The following is a 21565-nucleotide window of genomic DNA, read 5'->3' on the forward strand; positions in this document are numbered from 1 at the left end:
TGAATCCTAAAAGATGGGCATAAAGAAAAAGGATGCAGTGAGTGCATGGCTGACTCATTGATATTTAAAAGTAAATCATAATTTATTTTATAGGACAAAAATAATATTTAAAATAATAATCAAATTAGGGACTTAGCTTTTGATCTGGCGTGGCGCGTAGGCGGACGAACCCTGATGGTAACCCTGAAAAGAATTGACATGAAGAAGAGAAATGTTAGTGCATTAACTGATTTAAACGTTAATTGATTATAAACCCTAAAAAGTTTACGAACCCTAAAGGGTTATTTAAGAAAACTTATTGTGACCCAAAAGGTTTATAAGGCCTAACAATGCGTTAGTGGAGAACACCTGCCTGAAGATTTTAAGGTTTATAAATGAATCAAGGTTAACAAAAACTTTAATTATTAATTTTCAATTAATTAATTAATTAAAAATATATACAAAAATAAAATTTTTTATTGTTTTAAAAATAATTATTGATAAAATTAAAAAACGAGTTTTCGATTAAAATAAATAACTATGAAATTATTATATATAAAAACTAATTTGGTTAAATAAATAAAAATAAATAAAAGAAAAAAATTATACTAATAATAAAAAAAGAAAGGAATATATATAAAAAATTTCATGCAATTAAAATAAAAACAAAAAAAGAAACTTAGCTCAGATTGGGTGTTGTGCGCTCTTGAGAGTACATGGTGAGAAAGTGGCCAGCAAAATTGTTTGGCCAAAACAAGGTTAATGGCCAAAGGAAGTACCTGCAAACAAGGATAGTAATAATGTTAATAATAATGATAATAATAATAATAATAATAATAATAATAATAATAATAATAATAATAATAATAATAATAATAATAATAATAAGGGTTAGTAATGATAATAGTTACAATAATAAAATAAAAAATATTATAAAATAGGTTTGACCTCATATAATCTAAATTTTCCCAAAAATTAAAGAAAGGTTCAGAAAGTTAGATTATGGCTCAAAGGGCAAAAATTCTCAAAAGTAAAAAAAAAATAATTATGATTGTAAAAACATAAATTTAAACTAAAATGTAGCAACAATGACCAAAACAATGATTAAAAAAAAACAAGCCTCATGTATCATCATTGGCCAAAAAAATTGTAATTCTAGATAAAGTATTTGAAAAAGGTTTTTTAAAAAAAGAGAGTTGAAAGAAAATGTTTCGAAACATAAAGAGGATGTCAAAACATAAGAATTTTGATAAAAGGTGGCCTCAAGTATCATCATTAGCCAAAAACTAAAGTTAGTATAAAAACATACATCAAGGGCCTCATATGATAATCATTGGCCAAAAGGTTTTGAAAACAAAAGGTTTATTTTTAGTTTTGATAAAAAGATTTAGAAAAAGATTTTTTCTTTAAAAAAGAAGAAGATGAGGCCTCATACGAAATCATTGGCCAAGAACTAAGCAAAAGAAGAACAAAAGATATTGAAGAAACTTGGTGAATTGTTTTGTAGGTAGGAATTAGGAATGAAGAATAAGGTTGAAGGTGTTAAAAAAAATAAGGGTTTAGTTGTGAGAGAGTAAATTGAGAAATTTGTAATTGTTAGTTTTATTTATATCTCATGAATTAGGTTAGAAAAAATAATTATAGTAAAACTATGGACCAAATCAAAGCCCAAAAATCAATTTGTTTTAATAAAAAATTAAATCAAACTAATTTAATAAGATTGACTTGTTCTCTAAGTTATAAAAAGTGCTAAAAATAGGACAAATAAGATTAAAAACTTTTTTTTTGGATTTTTTTGAATATTTTATGATTTTTGATGATTTTTGACTAGAAAATACATAAAAGTGAAAATTTGACTATTTTAAAAAATGCATATTTAAATAGTGCGAAAATTAAAAATAAAATGATAAAAAAAATGATTTTTTGTGATTTTTTTAATAAAAATAAAATTAAAACTATAGTTAGAAAAAAAAGAAAAAAAAGTGTTAGAAGTGGGATTTGAACCCGAGACTTTGTACTTGCAAGCCTTACCTCCTTACCAACTATGTTATATTATTTGTTTGAAATAAAAGTCAATTGGAAGTGTATGAAGCATGAGAAAGCATTTTGCTATTTATTAAAATATAAATAATTTAAGAGTAAATTATTATATTTTAAAATAGACTTTAAATTGAATATTTATAAAATTCAAGACGTCAATGTGAATGACCTCAAAATTTTATAAAAAAAATTCAATTTTAAAATAATTTGAATATTTGAATATTGTGGGCAAATTTTGGGGTATGACAGCTGCCCCTGTTCAATCTTCTTAAACCTGAAGATATAGAGTGGTTTGTGTGCCAGTCGGTATCTGAAGGTGGAAGATGATTGAACACTAGAATACCAAGAAATTTGCCCTAGCTGAAGTAGGGACTTTTGTCGGAGATGGGCTTGAAGATGCCATCCAGGTGTTCGAAGTGTTTGAGAAGTGTTGTTTGTGTTTTGATCGTGTCATTACCGTTCGTAGTAGATGAATTAGATCTTTGAGAGTTTGATCGTGTCAGCACCGTTCGTAGTAACTGAATTAGACTTAGGAAATATTTGATCGTGTCCACATCGTTCGTGATGATGGAATTAGATCTCTTTAAAGGTTGATCGTGTCGGTACTGTTCGTAGTAACCGAATTAGATATTTTGTCGTGTCAGTACCGTTCGTAGTAGCTGAATTAGACTGGGAAAGTCAGTGATCGTGTCTACACCGTTCGTGATGATAGAATTAGATCTCTGAGAGTTGATCGTGTCAGTACCGTTCGTAGTAACCGAATTAGATCTTAGAAGCAGTTGATCGTGTCCACACCGTTTGTGATGATGGAATTAGATCTTGAGGAGATAATCGCGTCTACATCGTTCGTGATGGTAGAATTAGATTCTCTTGTCGTGTCAGCACCGTTCGTAGTAACTGAATTAGACTTAGTTGGTCATTGATCGTGTCTACACCGTTCGTGATGATAGAATTAGATCTCTGAGCGTTGACCGTGTCAGTACCGTTCGTAGTAACTGAATTAGATCTTTTGTCGTGTCAGTACTGTTCGTAGTAGCTGAATTAGACTTTGAAAGTGATCGTGTCATTACCGTTCGTGGTAAATGAATTAGATCTTCGAGCGTTGATCGTGTCAGTACCATTCGTAGTAGCTGAATTAGATCTTGGAAAGTTGGAGATTTCGTTCATTTGTCGGTACCTGTATTCTGAAAAAGGTAAGGTTAATCTTTATGCAATGTCATGATGCATGAGTTATGTAATGAATCCCTCAAAATAAATGAGAGCTTTTGCATGTTATGTATGAGGTAATGTATGCAGTGTATGAATATGTTTATGACATATGATATGTGAATATGATTTATGTTGTCTTTGATTAAGAAAGTAGATCTTTATGTCCTTGTAATTGTACTGTCTGATCTTGTCTTGAAGATGCTCAGCTGGGAATTTATGATTGGAGATGATCAGTGACTTGATGTTCCCTGATTGGTGATAAAGATATTGATAAATCATGTTGGAGGAGAGCGACAGTGTTGAAGATGTAAACTCTGTTGGGCAGCCATGTCTTTATCGGGAGCGTTTGAAGATATCATCTTAATGATTACTCTGTGGGGATATGATCTTGTGAACCCGGCTTTGTGGGGAGACATGGGTGAAAGTTGCCCCTAGCATTATAGTACCTGCTATTCCTGGATTTAGGACATGTCACTGAATGTTGATCAAGATGTCAAACTGGACTTGCATAGGTTTGCCCCCGCTAGTAAGAGCTTTGGAAAGATTCGCCTCACGAGGACTTTATGAGATGTGCGCTATGGGCGACATGCCCTTAGTAATCGTAAACTCAGGATGATGCCCCTGATTATTTTGGCATCCTGAGAGATTCTCAGAATCTTGACTTGATTGCCTCAGTTTGATCAAGAACATAGCTTGAAACCCACTTGAGGTGTATGCCTTTGATTGTTTGGCTTTTGAGATATTCTTGGAATCTTGACTTGATTGCCCCAGATTGATTGGAAAAAACGTATCATTCCCCTTGTATACGTAAGAGACATTGCTTCTTGGAGTAATATTGTCTGTCGGGATAACTTTCAGTCATTAGTTGTACCCTGTGCAAGTTCTTTCTGATGCTAACATTTGAAATTATATAGCAGAATATGCTTAATAATGAATTCATGAGATGCAATGCATACGTTTGTCTTGAGTTTTTGAAAAACATTAAAGCAGGAGATGTAAAAACATGATATTTGTAAAAACGTGGTATTCGTAACAATGTGATGTTTGTAAAAATGTGATATCAACTTAGCATTTTTGGTAACCTTAAGGAGTCAGGATACCCTTTTGGTGACAGTATGCTTTTGAACTAACCATGCTTCAATTAGGACTTTCAAGGGTTGTAACGTGGCTTGGTTCACGGTTTAAGAAACAAAGGATAAAGGCTAAAAATTTGATTGTACCCACCCCTCTTCGTGATGATCTTCAATCCTAAGCTCAGTTGATTCAACTTATGCATTCAGGTTCCAAGAGACTTTTGGATTTGCACCTTTGATAATGATGATAGTTCACAAGCAAAGAGAACTTTTGAGATGGCAGTCACTTCTTCCTTTTGGTAGTCACAACTTTGAGTTGTTCAAGAATTTATTGACTTCTTTTTTCATCTTTTTGATATCCCTCACTTTTGCCTGAACTGTCTCTTTTGAGCTTACAGTCAGCGGGATGCCTTGATTTTTGCTTAAGTCATCTTTTGATTTTTGACTTAGCAGGCTTTTCTTTGTATATATGTTTTTTCCATTTTTTTCCTTTTTGAAAGGTATTGACTGCCTTGTTTGATGATTGATGAACTATCATTGTCTTTTGATTGCTATCTCCAACACTTCTTTGATGTGTGCGGATGAACGCTTGTGATTGAAACCTTTGTTTTAAAGGTGTACTGAATGATTCTCTTAAAATAGAATGCACAGCCAAATTAACTAAGAATTACCCTGCCCCAGGTTATGATCAAGGGTTTTAATTAGTACAAGAAAGAAACTTCTACTTCTCAGGCTCAAAAGGGTTGACGAGGGATTAACATCCTTATATCTCCACTGTTTAGGAATTGAAACAATGCCTGTACATCGTCAGCATAGTCCGCTCAAAAGCATATTGTATGAGGTTGCGGTATCGTTTTCGTCATCCTCCCTCAAAAGGCATACAACTTAGCAGGAGTTGGATATCACAAAATATATGCAAAGTAAAGACACAATTTAAGATGAGTGATAGCGAAGTAATTTATTCAAGACAAACATATGCAATGCACTGATGATGATTATTAAAACAGATAATGTCTATCATGAGTCGAATGTTTAAACAAACAGAAAAGAAAATTGCAAATGGAAGTAGATCTAATGATCCAAAAGTTCGTCCGTCTAGACGTCAATCAGTCTTGTCATGACTAGGCATAGGAGCGGTGGTCACCACAGGGGTTTCAGGAGGATGGTGTTAGAATTCGTTGGCTCGATTTCCCTGAGCATCTGGATCATATGAGTGAATTGATTGTTGTGACTCAGTTGTCGTGACTTTGTTGTCATGATTAAATCTTTGAATGTTGATCGTGTCAGTACCGTTCGTAGTAACTGAATTAGACCTTGGAACATTGTGCACAGCATTGAGTCATACATTGGACCATATCTGAGGAGGGTTTCAGAACGAGTCATACATTGGACCATATCTGAAGAGGAATAGCAGAACGAGTCGTACATTAGACCATATCTGTTGGAGGATGTCAGAACGAGTCATACATTGGACCATATCTGAGGAAGGATATCAAAACGAGTTATTCGTTAAACCATATTTGAAGGAGAATACCAGAACGGGTCATACATTAAACCATATCTGATGAATAATGCCAGAACGAGTCATACATTAGACCATATCTGACTGAAGATACCGGAACGGATCATACATTAGACCATATCTGATTGAGAAATACCGGAACGGGTCATACATTAGACCATATCTGATAGAGAATGCTTGTTCGTTAGAGTCGATGAGTTATTTGACGAAGTTTTGGAATGTAAAGGCTTGTCAGAATGAATCTCTAGCTCGATTATGTCTGAGAGGAATGATTGCCGAGGCGGAACCTGAAAACAAAGTTAGAAATATGCAATGTCATGAATGCAAATGAAATGTTTTCAAGGATCTCTGGAAATTTAGTTAGCAACATTAGAAAAGGGTTTGGTCGCGTCTTTGTCTGAAGAATTCTGAATTTTGTCTTTGAACGTCTTTCTTTGAGAACCAAGCTCACCATATCGAGTGGGTCATCGCCTCTGATTCGGGACACCTCTGAATTTGAAGGTACATGGCAAGAGAAAAATAAATCCTCTTGCCCCTTGATAGGTACTGAGTCTCTGAATTGGAAGGTACGTGGCCAGAGGAAAATAAATCCTCTTGCCCCTAGATAGGAATTCAGTCCTTGATAAGAGCACCTGAAATTGTGCGCCCTAAATTCCTAAGATCCTTGAAAGGGTTAGTTAATCATGTTATGCTTATGATGTCATGATGTCATGATGTTATGCGAATGAAGTTCATTTGGCATAGTGTGAGATAGTAAGGGCAAACAAGTCCTTTTAACAACACCTGCAAAGAAACGAAGGTTAGTAGCAAACGCAAACAAGTCACACAAGTCACGCAAGTCACACAAGTCACACAATTTTTGGCTTAAGGCTTGCATGGAGTCTGATCAGGTGTCCTTCCCAAGGGTATTTCTATGGATAAGGAGATTTCAGCAACAGGTTCTACCAAGTGACTCAGAATTGTCAGCCCCCTCTAAAGCACCCTCGAACATGGTAAATGCATACCACGCAATGAAACTTTAGGAAGAAACCTATCTGAGCTGTAGTATCGGGTAGCGACCATAACTTGGCATGCACCAAGAATAGCCCTCCCACTACGTTCCTAAAAGCCAGGATGGGTTAAGGGTAACTAAAGGTCCTTGAGCTCCGACGCACCCAAAGATACATGCATAAACCTCTCTCATGCAAAAGAGGTACACAATAACCAGTGGAGGCCTAACTCAAGTGTGAACTTCATTTTGACCAACCCCAAGCATGCACAAGGGGGGTCTCCATGACTATGCCACTCCTAATCTTAAGTGTTCTTGAATCCGGGAATAGGATTCGTCCTTCAGTTAATTCCCAAAACAGCCCTGAAAAATAAAGCAAGCAAAGCAAACAGTAGAATACAATTAAGTGAATCCTAAGCTTTTAAGGTAACCCCTCTTTTATCGAAAAATCCCCAGCAGAGTCGCCAGTTCTGTAATACGGTGAACTGACTTTTTAATAATCGAAATGTACGGTAAGCAAGAGTCGCCACCGACTTTTATTTTATCCAAATAAATTCGGAAAGGCAAAAAGAAACAGAAAAAAAACCTTTTAAGAAATCTGAGTTCGGGGGGTAATTTATGCAAAGGGAAGGTGTAAGGCACCCTTTGCATCCATGGTTTTCCATGGGCTCTTAATTGCTTTGCTTGCTCGTTTGTTTAGAAAATGTAGATGAAAGAGATAGGGACTTTAGCTCGTAAATGAGCGTAGCCCTTTTGAAAAATTATGAGAAAGAATATAATGAAAGTTTGAGCATTGCAAGGCAATTAGGGGCAATTACCTTAAACTCAGATGATAGGTCTCTTTTTGCCTTTCAGAATGAAAGGGTCTATCCTTGCCATAAGAGGGCAGGAAGCCTTTCGTTTGGAGGTTGAGGGGTCATCGAAGCATCCTTTGCCATAAGACTGTCCCATGCCATAGAGGGGCAGGTAGCCTAAGGCAAGGATCAGAATAAGCCATTTTTGTTAGGCAACCAGAAGATACCTCAGCCTTTTTTCGTGGGCAACTTCCGAGGGTCGAGGTCATATTGTGTATCGAAGGCAGCATCATTTAGGGTCGTATGACCATTATTATTCGAGGCAACATGGCTGAGGTATCCTCATATTCGAGGGACGTGGCTTATTCTGCAAGAACACAAAGGCAACAGGCAACAAGGCAACAGGCAACAGGCAACAGGCAACAAGGCAACAGAGAGGTTACCCAAAAGCGTGCGTGTGTGCACCAATCACGTGATTATATTTAGAAAATTATCTTGTAATTAAGTGATCTATGTTCAGTTCATGGTTTGCACTCCCTAAATTACTAACCACGCAGTAAATATAATATAACAGTTTTAAGTGCCTTCAAGGCCAAACAATACAACCAGGGAACAGTTACATAATAATACGGGGAAGGGAACAATGAAACCAGCGGATCCCTTAATAGGGTTTGACATAAGTAATAATAAAGACAGAGTTTAGGGTTACCAACGTAGCTTTGGCAGTCTGACAAACTTTTATCTTTGATGGATGAAGGTTGATGGGCAGAGGCTAGCCTTGAGGCATGAAGCATTGACACTGACCAGATTGTGATGAATCCTAAAAGATGGGCATAAAGAAAAAGGATGCAGTGAGTGCATGGCTGACTCATTGATATTTAAAAGTAAATCATAATTTATTTTATAGGACAAAAATAATATTTAAAATAATAATCAAATTAGGGACTTAGCTTTTGATCTGGCGTGGCGCGTAGGCGGACGAACCCTGATGGTAACCCTGAAAAGAATTGACATGAAGAAGAGAAATGTTAGTGCATTAACTGATTTAAACGTTAATTGATTATAAACCCTAAAAAGTTTACGAACCCTAAAGGGTTATTTAAGAAAACTTATTGTGACCCAAAAGGTTTATAAGGCCTAACAATGCGTTAGTGGAGAACACCTGCCTGAAGATTTTAAGGTTTATAAATGAATCAAGGTTAACAAAAACTTTAATTATTAATTTTCAATTAATTAATTAATTAAAAATATATACAAAAATAAAATTTTTTATTGTTTTAAAAATAATTATTGATAAAATTAAAAAACGAGTTTTCGATTAAAATAAATAACTATGAAATTATTATATATAAAAACTAATTTGGTTAAATAAATAAAAATAAATAAAAGAAAAAAATTATACTAATAATAAAAAAAGAAAGGAATATATATAAAAAATTTCATGCAATTAAAATAAAAACAAAAAAAGAAACTTAGCTCAGATTGGGTGTTGTGCGCTCTTGAGAGTACATGGTGAGAAAGTGGCCAGCAAAATTGTTTGGCCAAAACAAGGTTAATGGCCAAAGGAAGTACCTGCAAACAAGGATAGTAATAATGTTAATAATAATGATAATAATAATAATAATAATAATAATAATAATAATAATAATAATAATAATAATAATAATAATAATAATAATAATAAGGGTTAGTAATGATAATAGTTACAATAATAAAATAAAAAATATTATAAAATAGGTTTGACCTCATATAATCTAAATTTTCCCAAAAATTAAAGAAAGGTTCAGAAAGTTAGATTATGGCTCAAAGGGCAAAAATTCTCAAAAGTAAAAAAAAAATAATTATGATTGTAAAAACATAAATTTAAACTAAAATGTAGCAACAATGACCAAAACAATGATTAAAAAAAAACAAGCCTCATGTATCATCATTGGCCAAAAAAATTGTAATTCTAGATAAAGTATTTGAAAAAAGGTTTTTTAAAAAAAGAGAGTTGAAAGAAAATGTTTCGAAACATAAAGAGGATGTCAAAACATAAGAATTTTGATAAAAGGTGGCCTCAAGTATCATCATTAGCCAAAAACTAAAGTTAGTATAAAAACATACATCAAGGGCCTCATATGATAATCATTGGCCAAAAGGTTTTGAAAACAAAAGGTTTATTTTTAGTTTTGATAAAAAGATTTAGAAAAAGATTTTTTCTTTAAAAAAGAAGAAGATGAGGCCTCATACGAAATCATTGGCCAAGAACTAAGCAAAAGAAGAACAAAAGATATTGAAGAAACTTGGTGAATTGTTTTGTAGGTAGGAATTAGGAATGAAGAATAAGGTTGAAGGTGTTAAAAAAAATAAGGGTTTAGTTGTGAGAGAGTAAATTGAGAAATTTGTAATTGTTAGTTTTATTTATATCTCATGAATTAGGTTAGAAAAAATAATTATAGTAAAACTATGGACCAAATCAAAGCCCAAAAATCAATTTGTTTTAATAAAAAATTAAATCAAACTAATTTAATAAGATTGACTTGTTCTCTAAGTTATAAAAAGTGCTAAAAATAGGACAAATAAGATTAAAAACTTTTTTTTTGGATTTTTTTGAATATTTTATGATTTTTGATGATTTTTGACTAGAAAATACATAAAAGTGAAAATTTGACTATTTTAAAAAATGCATATTTAAATAGTGCGAAAATTAAAAATAAAATGATAAAAAAAATGATTTTTTGTGATTTTTTTAATAAAAATAAAATTAAAACTATAGTTAGAAAAAAAAGAAAAAAAAGTGTTAGAAGTGGGATTTGAACCCGAGACTTTGTACTTGCAAGCCTTACCTCCTTACCAACTATGTTATATTATTTGTTTGAAATAAAAGTCAATTGGAAGTGTATGAAGCATGAGAAAGCATTTTGCTATTTATTAAAATATAAATAATTTAAGAGTAAATTATTATATTTTAAAATAGACTTTAAATTGAATATTTATAAAATTCAAGACGTCAATGTGAATGACCTCAAAATTTTATAAAAAAAATTCAATTTTAAAATAATTTGAATATTTGAATATTGTGGGCAAATTTTGGGGTATGACAATCAGCAACAAACACAAACACATAGACACAGAGAAGGTTCCCGTAGAGTACTACGGATATGTTTAAAATCTTCCCTATGTATAACCGACCTCCCGGACTCCAGAATTTCTAGTCTAGGTGAATCCCCACACTTAGCAAACTCCTAGGGTTTATTTGAGATCTTTTTCCCCTTTCCTCCTCGTAGGATAATTAAAAAGTTCGTGTGATATCGTAGGAAGAACTAAAACAAAATTCATCCCGCCACGGGCGCATTCTCCTTCCAAATTCCGCGTGAAGGGTCTAGCGTGCCGTCCTCCCAAGTGAAACGGGGAGGTAAAAAAATGACACCACACTCTCTTATAAATCTAACATTTCCTTCATTCATAGTCGATGTGGGACTTTGAACAACTTTCACACTTGAAACCCAACAATCTCCTCCACAAGTGTGAGTCCCCCGCATTACTCGCCTTGATCCACACTCGAATCCACTTTTGCTCTCCCACCTAAGCAACCAGGCTCTACTACCAATTGTTAGAACGCTAACGTGAATATAGATCAGAGTGGAAAGAAACATACAAAAGCTTTGTTCACGCAGCTCGACCAAATTACCTACGACTGCAACTATAGAGTAGTCATAGTTACCTTTATTATGTCTTATGAATTGCTTATAGATTATAGTTTTACAAGCCATATATATAATACGAGGTTTTGGTTTATCTAAAACCCTAATCCCTAGTTTCCCTCAACAAACAATTATCCCTATCCATAATTATCTCAACAATATGAGTTATTCTCTCAATAACCTATAGTTATCACTAGTGCAAAAAAAAAATATAATTTTAAAATTTACACTCGGTATACTAAAAGCGGGTGTAAATAAGAAATATGGTGAAAATTTTAATTTAAAAATACTTTTTTGATAAAATTAAAAAAAAAAACCTATATTTTTATTACTAAAAATAAAATAATAAAATGTTGTTTCCAAAATATTTCGTAACTATTAAAAACACTCTCTTGATTAAAACAAAATTAAAAAGAATATATATTTTGGCTAAAAAGTATGCTCTTTGTCAATTGAAGAAAATCCTAAAATGAAGTTGAAAATCATAGAGAAAAACTCATAATCACTTTATTGATATCAAATTAGAAACATGGTTTTGGTTGAAACTCATAAGCACGTACTTTATCGATAGCGTATGTACTCCCTCTGGTCTCATTTATAAGCAAAAATTTAATTTTTAGATTCATTCAACAATCAATGTATTTAGTCTATTATTAGACTAAATACATTGATTGTTGAATGAATCTAAAAATTAAATGTTTGCTTATAATTGAGACCGGAGGGAGTATATCTTAAAACCGAAAACCGCTTCTACTCTCATTTCCACCACCATTCACAAATGTATGTTGCACCTAACACAACACCGTTACGAACATTTCTTCATCTTCTTATTCTTCGAACACTTTAATATTCATGAATTCTTTGGCACCAAAGAGATGTAAGCCTTTATAATTTGTGATGAAAATAGGGTCTGTTGTGTGGAATTAGTGAGGAGAAACACACTTTCGTGTAAACTGATTATGTAGTTTGGATGTGGAAAAAATGTAATGATGACTTATGTGAGCATCTCCAGTGGTGCAACTTATATTTGAGTTTTTTATGGGACCCACTAAGGCACATCATATTAAAAGAATTTATTTAATTTTAACTTTAATAAAAATCTGATACGGGTCCCACAACTTTACCTCATAACTTAATTTGATTGGGTACTACAATCTTTTAATTGTTGCATTGCAATGCAACTCTATTATGACATGGCATATTTAATTATTAAATTAATGGTACATGTGGAGAACTCAATAGAAGAAACTACCATTGGAAATGGTCTGAGTTTTGGAATAGTGTCCTCTCACATGTTATCTAACTGATTATTGAGTGGCATTATGTTCCGAGTCTTTGGTTGGATGTTGATGTTGCGGGATAGTTGTATTTGACACACCTACTGATAAAAAGTTAAAGAGTATAGTTTCGGAACTAAATTGATGTTTTATTGTTTTTGAATTTTTGTTGTGTGTGATCATTGCATCTGTATTGTGCTACTGAAATAGTTGTTTCTGATTCTGGCATATTTCTCATAATGCAGATTAATCAACTTACCGATTAGATTTATTGTGTCAACTTAATGTTGAACACCTGGATGTTTGATTACTTACAAAATTATCCACAGTTTGAAATAAAACATGCATGACTAATGCTCGTTTTAAATAAATGCCATTAATCAATTGATCTGAAACTGTAAGGCCAATACAACCGGGAGATGTTTTAGCCCTTTTATTGAAATTAAATATAATAGAATTATCAAATATTTTACACTAATGATAACTAAAATAGGGTGTGATATACTATTTTTTTACACCTTAATTAATGAAAATATGGTATAAATTTGTTGACATTCATAGTAAGCATGATTCATTTTATACTCGATTTTAGTCAAATGAGGTGTAATTCTTTTGGTTTAAATTTATATATATGTAACAATTTACACCCATTTTTTCTAAAAAATGGTGTAATATACCCTCTATTTACACCCGTTTTAAAACGAGTGTACATTTTCCAGACATTTCTCACCCTTTAAATTTACCCCTTTAATAACGGGTGTAAAATGTATTAAAAAATGGGTGTAAATATCTCTTTTTGTACTAGTGTATCTTAACAATCCATAATTATCTCAACAATATGAGCCATATTCAACAGTAATCAATTGTAATCCATTTTCTTCCTCAACATAGGTTTAGATCATTCGGTACTTGCCTTAATTTAAAGTTCTTATGAAAACGCTTACTAAAACCTCCCTCAAGAGATAAAACTCCGCCTTAATTTTAGAAATAAGTCTATGGACCTACCTCTTTCACTTCAAAACACAATTTTGATAAACTTTAAGGCATTTTTTTACATTCATTCCTAATTCATATTTTGTGACGTTAAGAGTTGAGCAAATTTTTTCTTCTAGATTCGTATAACTTTTGGGAAGGACGAGCAATTAAGGGCAATCCGACTTACTATGATTAAATGATCCTTTATTCATGCACAATTTTATCTTTTTTTAGACAGTTGGGATCAAGTCGCCTTATGGCTGAATAATCGGGTGAGAGTTACCTAATTTAGTAAGTGCAATTGCCTTTTGCTGTCTTTATTTATTATTATTATTATAATTGTTGTTGTTGTTATTATTATTATTTAGGGTTAATAGTAATTCACCCCCTTGTAATGTTAGCGAATTTTGTTTTTCCCCTCCTTACCTTTTGGTAACGGTTTTTTCAAAAAAACCGTTGCCAAAACCTGCCTTTGGCAACGGTGGGGGGTAAACCGAAACACGCTCATATTACAGGGGGTAAATTACTATTAACCCTATTATTTATTATTATTGTTGTTATTATTATTATTATTAATAATAATTAGTGATCAATGGTGAGTGATTAATGAACTTGGGTTCAAAGTTAATGAAAACTCATCAGAAGATTGATAGAATCAAAGCTTCTATACGATAAGTTTTCAAAAGTCTTGAATCAATTGTCAAATAATCTCTGTCATTTGATCTTTTTTCCATACGGGGAAAATGTAGCGCTATGTTAAGCAATCGCCAAGTAACTTATATAGAAGTCACCCTACAACGACGCCGGTCAATAACAATTAGAGTGCTAATGCATGAGAGAAACAATATGAATATTTTTTTCTGAAAGCGATGCCGCACAAAAAAAAGAGGTAACAGTCTAATCTTCATCAAGAACTCGAAAGAATTCTAATGATATCAAAGATTTTTATCGACCAAAACAAAAAAGATGAAGAAGAAAATGGAATCACATACTCAAGGTTCCTTTCATCTTCAAGTTCAATCACTTAATATTGTGGATTAAAGCACTAAACATATCATTATCTCAAATCACCAAGAATGAATTAAACAATTCATGCTATGATAGATTTGAATCAATGAATGTTTATCCAACTTCATCAACACCCTAAGTACATTGAATTTAAAGAGGAATTAGACCTCTAAGTTTACAATTCAAAGCAAACATCAAAAGAAAGAAGTAGAAGAAGAGTAGTTACTAAAACAAGTCAAAAAAAGCAAAAAAACTGCATTATGACTTCAGGAAATCGATTTACCACCTGGGGAAATCGATTTCCTGCACTTAGTTTTCAAATCTAGCGCAAAAACAGCACTGGAAATTGATTTACCCCCAGGGGAAATCGATTTCTAGCATGTAAATTTCAAAAAAAAAAAAAACAACATCAAAAGAGAGGAAACCTTGATCAAACATATAATCAAACACCTTATGATCTTGATTGTGATTGAGCACAAAAATTCCATCAAACCATGAGCAATTACCACCATAGGAACCATACAAATGTAACAATCAAGATCCACAAAGTATCACATCTTGAAGGATGAAAATGGATCAAGAAATTACCAATTGAAATCTACTTCTTCAAGAACAATCTCCAGCAAGCTTTGATCGACCAAGAATGGATCAGGAAAAAGTATTTGGAAAGGTTTAGCTCAAAGATTAGTAAGATTCAATGTGAATCTCACTAAATTTTTGTGAAATAAGAGCTTTGAGTGATTTGGGAGAGAATTGAGAGAGAATTTGCAAGAGTGATTTTGGCTATCAAAAGCTTCAAGAGATTTTCTTGCAAGGTGAGTTTGGCTATCAAAAGCTTGTGAAATGAATGAGAGGAGACCTTTATTTATAGAATTAGAAATGAGGGTAGTGGCAAATTGGTAATTGTTCTAAGAAGCTAATGTGAATTTAATTGGTGAAAATGAGATTAAAAATGGGTTTATGAAGAGAATTAATTATGGTAGTGATGTGGAATATTATTGATGATAAAAAATGATCAAAGATATGTGATTAGTGCCAAAATTATGTCATGTTGTCTATTTTTTTTTCAAAATTCGTCCCTGGAAATCGATTTCCCTACAGAGTAAATTGATTTCCCTAGTCAATTTTCCAAAAAATTTCCTTTTTTGAATTGCTTCGGCTCTGGATCGATTTTTACATGTAAAAACAAACAAAAACAACAAAAATGCATATTTTTTTATTTTGGTTAGTATGAAGTAATATTCATAAATTAAACAACTATGGATGCTTGGTAATTCCCCCAAAGGCATAATAAGCTCAGAGCAAAAAACCAAACCTCAAGATTGTGATCTTGATTAATGATTGAAATGCAAATGATTGGATGATCTTAGGGTCAAAATTGGGGTATGACAATAACGATTATGATCCATTTTGCAAGAAGGCTCAATTGAAGCCATTTATTGTGATTGATTATGCTAATCATTACCTCTTAATGATAAATGGGAACCAGGCTTTGATGGAGGCGATCCTCCTATCCGGTGTCCATAATCAGTCACAAATGCGTATCTCAATCATATATAAACCAAAGATTGACCCATATCGGGGCTAAGTCGATATATCTTGTCCGACGCATTAATAAATCTAGCATGTTTTGCGTATAAAACATTACTTCATGATGTGAAAAAGTGTGGGTAAAATAGACATGTCTGCCAGACCCATTTTGCCACCCATAATATCAGGATTTTGAGATGTATAATCTGAAAGATACACAACTCTCTCAAACATGAGGCTCATATAAATGAAATGCTTAAGGAGAGAATTTAGTGTTGTAAAAACCGGACCGGACCGGCCGGTTGGATCTTGAACCAGGGAGGTAACCGGCCAGGTTCGCTTGGCGGATCGCTCGTGTCTTTGAACCGGAGGAAACCAGTGTGAACCGGAAAAACCGGTGGTTCAATTGTTTTTTTTAATTTTCTTTTTCTCAAAACGACGTCGTTTTGAGTTTTTTAAATTTTAAAAAAAATATTTTATGCTTTCATTTCTAGTCACACAGCCACGGCCCACACGCATACCACACTCAACCATCTGCAAATAAGCATACGATTACGAAGAACAACAACCGTCTGCTAAAATCTCCGTCGCCGACTGTTCTCTTCCTCGCCACCGCTCCGCCATCACCAATCCTGAAAGTAAGCTATTGGTTGTATGTCAGAAAGGATTGAGGTTAGTTTATGATTTCTGACCATATTAGATTGCTAATTTCCTTAGATTGAAACACCAACATATGGCTTTGTTAGATTAGAGCAACAGGGGGCTAGGATGGGCGTTAAACCATTGGATAATTGTGTTAGGGTGGGTTTAGAATGACTTTCTTACTTGAGATGTCAAGGACTGGTTCAGGTGCAGCAATAGTTTTGTAAATGAAAACTAAAAAAATGATGCAAAATGCTAAGATTGAAGGCTTCATGTTTCTCTATTCTCTATGAATTAGAAGAATAGATTGGATGAGTGTGTTTTATGTATTGATATAGAAAGAGTATGTCTCTATTTATATGACTTAAAATAAGATTATACAAAGGAAAATGTTTTACATATGATATATAAAAGCTTAAGCCGTGTCCAAGGAAAGTGGCGGTGGGCTAATAGTTGTAAGCAAGGATGTGAGTTTTATGTCCAAGTAATAGCTGTCAATAGCTTACCACTAAGTATCCACACATATTAGCACATAAGCCTAATTGATAGATTTTTGGGAGTGGAGATAATTGGTGAGTGAGGTCAAGGAGTGGAAGCATGTGACCTTGTGTTGGGTATGGGAAAACAAGGATGTGAGTTTTATGGTTCAGCCATGCGTGTGGTTTGGTCTGTAGTAACTGTTCAGTATTGATAAGGGATGGATATGTGAAAAAATAACAAGAGGTTTTTATAGTTTTAATTTTTTAAAGGTAACCACCAGTGGTGATGATAGTTTGGTCTGTAGTAACATTATTTTAAACTAAATTTTTAAGGGACATAATTGTTTAATCCCTAATTCCCATGGTTATATAATTGTTTCATATAAGTGACATGTTTATGTAGGTTCTGCTAAAGTCACTTTTAATTCATCACATGTTTATAATTTATGTAGGTTCTAGACAGAGGAGAAAAGACTGATAAGTGATAACCTTCATCACCAAGTTAGTATGTAGTTTATGTGTCAGCTAGTCACACCTACTACAAATATTTACTCTTCCACTTTGTGTTTAAAGAATATGTGTGTGCAACTTCCTGATTTTTTTCAGCATATATCATTCAATGTTTACAGGAATATGGCATCTTCTGAAACACCATCATCACAACCACCATCACAAGAAGCATCTTCAGCTCAAAGTTTAGTTCAAAATAATGTTAGAGGGAAGACTGATATAGCTTGGGCACATTGTACTAGAAGTCCTGATGGAAAATCTCTTGTTTGTATGTACTGTCACAAATCTTTTGGTGGAGGTGGAATTCATAGGGTAAAGTAACACTTGGCTGGAATAGTAGGAAATGTTGAAATTTGTAAGAAAGTGTCTGCTGAAATTCATTTCCAGATGAAACAACATTTCAATGAGCGGAGCAAGAAAAGAAAAGCTTCGGATGTGGCTGAAAGTGAGTCATTTACTGCGGAGGGAGGTGAATTGCAAATTGGTGCATCTAAAAAGAATGACGCTCGTATTGGTACTTATTTTTTACCAAGAACAACTTCGGGAGCTTAGCCTACTTTAAAAAGTGTGATGCAAAGTAAAGAAGTGATAGAAAAGTGTGATCTTGCTATTGCCAAGTGGTTTATTGATGCATCTATTCCTTTCAATGCTGCAAATTCACCGTATTTTCAACCTGCAGTTGATGCTCTTTGTTGTATGGGTGCTGGATATAAAGTTCCTACCATGCATGCTCTTCGTGGTAATTTGTTAAATAAGTGGGTTGATGACGTGAAGATACAGATAGAGCAATATCGTTCTATTTGGAAGGATACAAGTTGTACTCTTATGGCAGATTGGTGTTGCACCCCAAAATTTGCCCTCTTTATTTGAGCTATAAGTTATCAAAGACGTTTATTTCTTCATTCGAAAAAGGAAGAAAAATAATGAAGAGTTTTCATGGTTTTAAGGAAATGTGATGTGAAGATTGATTTATACGGTGAAAATGCGAAGAAATTCATAAGTCTTATCTGAAAGGTGATATGAGCTTGGTTCCCGCGTGGCTCAGAAACTTTTATGTTTGGCTCAGAAACCAATTCTTTAAGGAAGGTGGTCGAATCAACAAATTATTGGAGCTTTTGTAGTGGAAAATGGTGTTGAATATAGGTTTTCGGGCCTTAGAAAATTCATATCTCACAATCCGCTTGTCCAATTTCCTCGAAAATTTAACTGCAGCTCCGTGTCATTATTCCCGAGATTTCATATGTTCATACCAAAGACCAATTATGCATCGAAAATGCCCAGCATTTTGAAGAGTGTCGTGATTTTTCAATGGAAAATGTGTTTTCGAGTATGTCGCGACAAGTCTGAAAATTCATAACTTCTTCGATTCATCGTCACACATGCTTGTTCAGATTTCGAGCCAAAGATGGAGTTTTGTCGAGTTCTTTGAGCAGTACTCACAAAATTCTACACAGTCGCACCAGATGAATCTGCGTTTCTCGTCATTCAAACGCGCGTAATTTCTTTATCGCTTATCGGATTGAGACGATTCTCACGGCTATGAGTCACAAATTGGTCATCTTCGCAATGGCGTTGGTTTTGTTTTCGAATTCAGAGCCGAGTCACATTTCCTTGAAAACGAGTCAAAACGAGATGCACCGAGGGCATTTGGGACATTTCGCGTTGACAATATATAAACTTTTGCTCTTCACAAATATAGGAAGGAACTTCAATAACTTCAATTCACCAAAATTCTGGAAAAAAACACTTTCTCTCAATTCTCTCTCAATTTTCTTGGATCAAAACCACAAAAACTCACAAAAACTTCATCAATCTTCATCAATTCAAGATCAAATCTCAAGAACAAATGAAGATCAAAGCACAAATCAAGATCTTCTCCTCCGGTTGAAGTGCCGCGCGTATCTCTCCCTCTCCAAGGATCTCATGTGCCCCTCTCTCTCATCTCTTGGATCTCGTTCGTGTTCGCGTCGTGTTCGCGTTCGTGTTCATCTGATCTCATTCTCGTCGCTTGATCCGGTAAATTCACTACAAACCTTGCTAGATCATTGATTTTGTTGCTTAATTCGACATTGATCATGATGATTTTTGATTGCGAATGATGGATCTATGATAATTGATGATAATTGTTTGTTGATTGAATGATTCGTGTTGATCTTGATTATTTGATTGAATTCGAGATTTACCGGTGAATTGTTGTTGATGATACATGCATGTTGCTTATGACACAAGAAATCGCATGCTAAGTGTTTGATAATTTGATCTTGATTTCGATGCTCATAATTGCTAATTCATGCTCATGTTGCGACACCGACGCGTCGATTGTTTGTGTATCATTCGATGTTAATGTTCATGCATGAATTGAATCCTACATGTTGCACAATGTAAATGCTCTTGGCTTTTAAAATTGCATGTTGTAGTGTTATTCGATTGATGGTCGTTAGTGATGGATCGCATTGTGTTCGTTTTATCGAAAAGCTGTTTTTTTGCTGTTTTTGCCTGTGTAGGTCGACCTAGGCTGAAGGTAGGTCGACCTAAAACCTTCATGTTTGCTTCTGGACCATTTAGGTCGACCCCGACTGAGTTTAGGTCGACCTAAAACCCTCATGTTTGCTTCTGGACCATTTAGGTCGACCCAGGATGAGTTTAGGTCGACCTGGAGCTGTTTCTTTCGTTTCTGGACCATTTAGGTCGACCTAGGTTGAGGGTAGGTCGACCTAGAGCTGTGTTTTTGCTTGTTTTACTTTTTAACTTTAATCTTTCATATCTTTTAACTCGTAACTCCGATTTGCGCGTTCTTTATATTGTTGGAAAGCTTGTGAAACGTGCTATCTTGTGAGATGATTGGTATTGATTGATTGTGGTTTATTCATATTTGTTTTCCCCTTGACATTTTGTTGTTCATTTCATATTTGCATTAGTTATTCATTTTCTCTTAGATTAGAATGCAATAACGCAATTCCGATTGTGATGTTTTGTTATCTCTAACTTGTGTGCTAGTATGCAAGGAATTCGGAAAGGCGCTTACCGATGATGCTTATTTCATTTGTGTTCCGCTTTATTTGCGGGACACAACTCCACTTCCTCGTGTCGTGTTCTCTTCCTGGAGACACACCTTTCACTTTATACTTGTTTGTCTGGATTGCTTGTTTCCTCTTGCAGGTGTATTGTGATTAAGCTCGATGCGTACATTGACGCGTGATTTATTTTCACGACGTCGACCCTTGTTTGCTTACATGGCTAATCGGTGTGCTGACTATTTTCTCTTGCTTTGCTTGCTCGCTTGCGGGATCTCTGGTTTTCTTTCTTATTCTGCTGCAGCTTACGGATCATAATCCGTTTGGTATTGATCCCGTTTCATTTTATCTTTCTCTCACTTTACCGCTTTTCGCATCATCCTATAACATGAGAAGTAAGACTTAGGCATTCATCTGGCCAAGCCCTCGAAAGAGGCTCTGTTTTTGTTGGTGTGTTTATATTTGTGCTTTACGGCAGGGAGTCACGGTGTAATAAGACCTAAAAGGCACTCCGTTAAGTCCTCATGGAAGGCATGCGGAAAGGGTTAACAATCAACCCCCGCCCAGTCTCATCGAGTTCAGTAAGCGCACGCTACACGTTACTTGCTTCTGAACTAGCACAAGATCCTGTTATCGAGTATTGTTGAGAATCAAGTGTGAGTATGGATAATAGTCCCACATTGGAAATGTGTGTGGTGACTTGAGCATATATAAGTGGGAGAACCCACTCACCTGTCACCTTAAGGTTTTGGGTGGAGAAGTGGTGTCTCTCCCACATAGGTGTGTTGCTCAATGGAATGTCCTGAAAATTAACAATGCTCCCGAACTCGACCCTCCCC

The sequence above is a fragment of the Vicia villosa genome, unplaced genomic scaffold, assembly GCF_029867415.1.
Source record: "Vicia villosa cultivar HV-30 ecotype Madison, WI unplaced genomic scaffold, Vvil1.0 ctg.000747F_1_1, whole genome shotgun sequence".
In the NCBI taxonomy this organism is placed as follows: domain Eukaryota; kingdom Viridiplantae; phylum Streptophyta; class Magnoliopsida; order Fabales; family Fabaceae; genus Vicia; species Vicia villosa.